Raw genomic sequence first — 5,265 nt, 5'->3', positions numbered from 1 at the left:
AGTCCCTGACAACCATTAATTATTTTCTGTCTGTATGGATTTGCCTATTCTGGACATTTCATAAAATGGAGTCATGCAGCATGTAGTCCTTTATGTTTGGCTTCTTTCACTTAGCATGTTTTTTTTTAAATCTGTTTTTTATTTTTATTTTTATTTTTAAATTCTACATCCAATGTGGGGCCTGAACTCATGACCCTGAGATCAAGAGTCACATGCTCTACCAACTAAGCCAGCCAGGTGCCCCTTTCATGTAGCATGTTTCTAAGGCTCATCCATGTTATAACATACACTAGTACTTCATTCCTTCTGACAGCTGAATAATGTTCCATTGTATGGACATGCCATGTGTTAGTTTAAGCCTTCATATTATTTCAAGCACATAACACGTAGTAAATGCTTAGAACCTGGTTGTCTTGTCACCTAGTGCCTTGGGGTTCAGGGCACAGCCTAAATTGTGTTCCATCCCAGGTGGAATAGTACCCGAGGAAGAAGCCCAAGCTATGAATACCCACCCGGATGCAGCCTGGTCCTGGGCCTCTCTTTGCCTGCCATGCACAGTGCTGCCTCGACCTTCCGTACACGAGTCTCAGAAACCTCAGGTTCCCTGTTCTCTCTCTCCAGCCACACACAACCTGGTAAGTGGTTCTAGTTCCCAGTCCCTCTCATCTGCCCTCTTCACTTAATCCATGGTTTTAGTTCTCCTCTGGACCCGTTTCCTTAAACTGTCCAATCACTTTGTGTTTAGGACTTTTGTTACAGCATGTGTTTGTGTATATTATATTAATTATCTATTGCTGCATAACAGCTCATCCCCAAACTGAACAGCTTTACAATCAATATTCTTTTTTTTTTTAAGATTTATTTATTTATATTAGAGTGAGCAGGGGGAGGGCAGAGGGAGAGAGAGAGAGAAGGCGGGAGAAAGGGAGAGAAGCAGACTCCCCACTGAGCGCAGAGCCCAATGTGGGGCTCGATCTCACAACCCTGATATCATGACCTGAGCCAAAACCAAGAGTCAGATGCTCAATGGACTGAGCCACCCAGGTGCCCCTATAATCAGTATTCTTATCACACATGGTTTCTGCCAAGCAGCTCAGCTGTGTGGTTCTGGCTCAGAGTTTTTCCTGAGGTTGAAGTCAAACTGTCAGCTGGGACTATACTCACTGGACATCTTGCCTGGAGCTGACGGATTCCATTCCAAGGGGCTCACCCACCTGCCTGGCAAGTTAGTGCTGGTTGTTGGTGGGAGGCCTTCGTTACCTGCCCCATGGACCTCTCCATAGGGCTGCTTGATGGTCCATACAACATCATGACTGGCTTCCCCAGAGGGAGTGATGGAAGCACGAACAAGGAGGAGGTCACAATGTTTTTTGTGAAGTACCCTTGGAACTCAGACTGTCATTTCTGTAATATCCTGTTGATTACACAGATCAGTCCTGTTTAGTGTGGGAGGGGACTACATACGGGTGCAAATGCGGGAGGAGTCAGCCTACTGCATTGGGCCACTGTCACCAAATCAGCCCCACCTCTGGATTACTACCGCCTATTGCATCTGCTTTCAGACTAGCGTCACCAGGTGAAGGTTTGCAGCCTGAAGTTCCTCATTTGAATACCACCAAAGCAGGAACTGTAAATTCATCCTCACGGAGAAAAATGGTCCTTCTCACGCTCAGGTTGACCTGTCCGCCTGCACCTACCTAAAGCCCCATCCCTTCCCAGTTCAGGAAAATCCCCTCTGCTTGCTCCATACCTTTGCCCTCCCCTGTCTGGTGACTAATGCCTCCCTTGACTTCCAACATCTCCTAGAGAACATCTGTTTGCCATGGACTTTGGACATTCCATCTGACTCAACCCTCTGATGTTTATGTACTTTTAATTTCTATGACTTAGCATAGCTGACTCACCACTGCCGGGTGCATATTTTGCTTCCCTCTCTGATTGGTGGTTCAGTTTTCATGTAGCCTGGTATCACACTAACACGCCCCAGCAACTGCAGCTTTGCACTCTCCCCAGATTTATTCCTTTGAAATGTTCACATTTACCCAGATCATCCACTAAAACAACAGCAATAAACAAGCAAACAACAAAAAAAATCTCTCTCTCTGGCTACCTGAATAATTTCTCACCCCTTCCCCCTGTCCCCTGTCCCTCCCCACTTCTCTCTTCTCCTTTCCTGTCAGTCCTCTAAAATGAGCTATCTAGGGGCACTCTCAGTTGGTAAAGCGTCCAACTCTTGGTTTCTGCTCAGGTTCCTGGGATCAAGCCCAGTATTGGGCTCTGTGCTCAGCGTGGAGTCTGCTGAAGATTCTCTCTCCCTCTCCCTCTCTACCCACTCACACTCTAAATAGATACATAAATAAAATAAATAAATAAAATGAGCTATCTTTTTTTTTTTTTTAAGAGAGAGAGCGCTTGTGAGCTTGGTGGAGGGGGGGAAGTGATAGCCCATGAAGAGTGATGTTGAGATGCCTAAATCTTTTTGGGGTACAGTAGATGAAAGGATTAAAAGAGTCAAAAAAGGGGGAGGGGACACCTGGCTGGCTCAGTTGGTGGAGGATGCGACTCTTGATCTGAGTGTTGTGAGTTAGAGCCCCACGTTGGGTGTAAAGATTACTTAAAAAAAAAAGATTCAGAAAAGTGGATCCGTTATGTTAGGCCAGCAGAAGACCCACCCAGGGATTAGGCTCAGAGGAATCCCATTTATCAGGGCTATCAGGAGTGCACTGGTGAGAGGGACGCTGACATCACTAAGAAGCTCGGTGGTGCTTTCCCTGTAGGACATAACTGATGGAAGGAGGGGCTGTCCTAGGACTTGGCTCACTGATAGGGATGGGGATGATAGGACCCTGATGTAATATACCCCACATGATGGCCCTTAACTACAGAAGTCAGGGGTTTGTAAATTCAGAGTAGCAGCCAGTGGTCCCGACCAGTGGCAAGTTTCAGAGATTTTGAACAGAACAGAATTTCCCTAGGAGGAAAGTAGATGGGTAGCCAGTGAAATACTGCTTCCCATGTATTATCCAAAAAGAACAAGGATTAATAAGCAGGACAGTGAGGAAGACAGTCATCCCAATAAAAGTTCACAATTCCTTGCCCAGTTTCCATTCCTGAACCTGTGTTCAGACATAGAAACCAGGGACCAAAAATGTGGCCAGGTCCCCAGGGAGAAGGACCTAAACACTATGGCAAGAATGAACTGTAATAGTTGCTCCAATCCTTCCCCAAAGAGATCTCAACATGTATATGGATGACAGAACACTGGGGAAAGGGAATGTGAGAAGGTGGAGGAACCGTAGAGTATCCTCCAAACTGGGAAGGCACTTTGAGACCAAAACATGCAGCAGGCAACTCCATATGGTTCACACAGAGTTTTATTCTGGTGACTTATGGACGGGGGGTCGGGCTGGTGACGATCCGAGGCTAAGCAGCTATTCTCTGCAAAGATTTAATTCATGGATTTTATAAAGAGAGGGGATGTGAGAGAGAGCATAGTGGTAGGATAAAAATGTATACATTAACATGATTAATTACTAACTGTAGTTATCCTCCTGGTATCTCTGTACTTCAGGAGGGGAATATTACGTAACCAATTGTCTTGTCTCTCTGTTAGTGAGCTGGGGACGGTGACAGATCTCCCAGTGCTCTCTCTGCAGGATGTGATCACAGAAATGTACCTCATTTTATAGGGGGCTAGGAACAAGTGGTGCTGGACTGGCCATTGAGCTGACATAGTTAAGATGGCGGGCCAAAGATAGAGTCACTCTGGCCATACCAGACATTTGGATGACTGTTGTGTACTAGGTCATAGGTCAACTGATACCCTGAGACCTGAAGGCCCCCTTGTTAGAATGAGGGCAAATGGATTCCTGAAAAGAACCAACTCATGGTGAGTCTTCTGGGTCTATGGACTCACTGGTTGTCATTTCCCTCATCCCTAAATGTGTAGTTGCGACTGACATTCCTGGAAGTTGGACTAACCCTCACATTACTTCCTTGTCCTGTAGCATACGGGTTATCACAGTAGAGAAGGCCAAATGGAAGCAGCTGACGCCACACCTGACCCCCCCCAGGCCAATATCGTATCCATAAAATAGCATTGCATTCCAGGAGTGGGGGGGCAGAGATTAGTGGCACTCTAAGATATTGCAAAGATGAAGAAATGTTGCTATCTCTGTTTAACTGGCCAGTGTTGACCTTGCAGCCACTGGATGGACCCTAGAAAATGACCACAGACTACTGGGAGGAAGTAATCTCGGTCAATACCAGCTGTGCCAGACATGATGTCTCAACTGGAGCAGAGCTCTGCAGCCTCAGGTATGTGGTTTGTGGCCACTGATTTGGCAAATGCATTCTTCACATCCCATTCAGGAAAGAGGATCAGACGTAGCTCATATTCCCAGGGTGGCTCAGTCAGTTAAGCTTCTAACTCCTGGTTTCAGCTCAGATTGTGATCTCAGGGTCATGAGATTGAGCTCCATGTGGGGCTCTGCACTCTTTGTGGAGTCTGCTCCAGGATTCTCTCTCTCCTTCTGCCCCTCCCTCTGCTCACGAGTGCTCTCTGTCTCACTCAAATAAATAAATAAGTAAAAATTTTAAAAAAGAGAAATAGTTCATATTCCCACAGAATGGATAACAAGCATTTACCGTTTGCCATAGGGCTATGTTCACTCTTCAGTCTGCTGTCGTGATACAGTCGGAAGAGAACTAGAGCATTTGGACTTCCCACGTAACATCACGTTGACCCATTACATGGATGATATTGTGCTGCTTGGGCAGGATGATCCTACAAAGATTTGGTGACCTGCCACTTCACCAAAGATTCTAGAAGTCTGATGGTCAGCAGCATGCTGGGACATTTCCTTCTAAGTAAAAGACAAGTTGTTGCATCTCCTATCCCTTACTGGAAAGAAGGAAGCCCAAAGCCTGTTAGGAATCTTTGGATTCTCGAGGAAACACATTCCACACCTAAGAACAATCCTGCTGCCCAAGCACTGGGTTCCATGAAAAGCTGTTGGCTGTGAGTGGACCCAGAGCAGGAAGTAGCTTCACAGTAGGTCCAGGCTGTGATACAAACAGCCCTTCCATTTGAATTGTGTAATCTAGCAGAGCCTCTAGTGTTGGGGGAGTCAGTGATGGAATAAATGTGGCATTTAATGCAAGTCCCAGTAGAAGAATCACAATGTAGACCCCTGGGATTATGGAACAAGCTCATGCCAACTGTGGTGAAGAATTACACTCCTTCAGAAAAGCAGCTCCTAGCTT

At 46.1% G+C, this 5,265-nt stretch overlaps 1 long non-coding RNA gene across 1 annotated transcript; it reads left to right on the top strand.

The window, feature by feature from the left end:
* Positions 1-474: 474 nt before the first annotated feature.
* On the top strand, positions 475-4,968 carry LOC130542130 (uncharacterized). Its single transcript, XR_008956470.1, has 3 exons — positions 475-635; positions 4,205-4,317; positions 4,660-4,968. It is a non-coding gene; the product is annotated as an uncharacterized LOC130542130 (long non-coding RNA).
* Positions 4,969-5,265: the final 297 nt, after the last annotated feature.

Source organism: Ursus arctos, unplaced genomic scaffold (assembly GCF_023065955.2).
Source record: "Ursus arctos isolate Adak ecotype North America unplaced genomic scaffold, UrsArc2.0 scaffold_3, whole genome shotgun sequence".
Classification (NCBI taxonomy): domain Eukaryota; kingdom Metazoa; phylum Chordata; class Mammalia; order Carnivora; family Ursidae; genus Ursus; species Ursus arctos.
The sequence above is the reverse complement of the archived record's forward strand: the minus strand, read 5'-3'. Positions and strand labels throughout refer to the sequence as shown.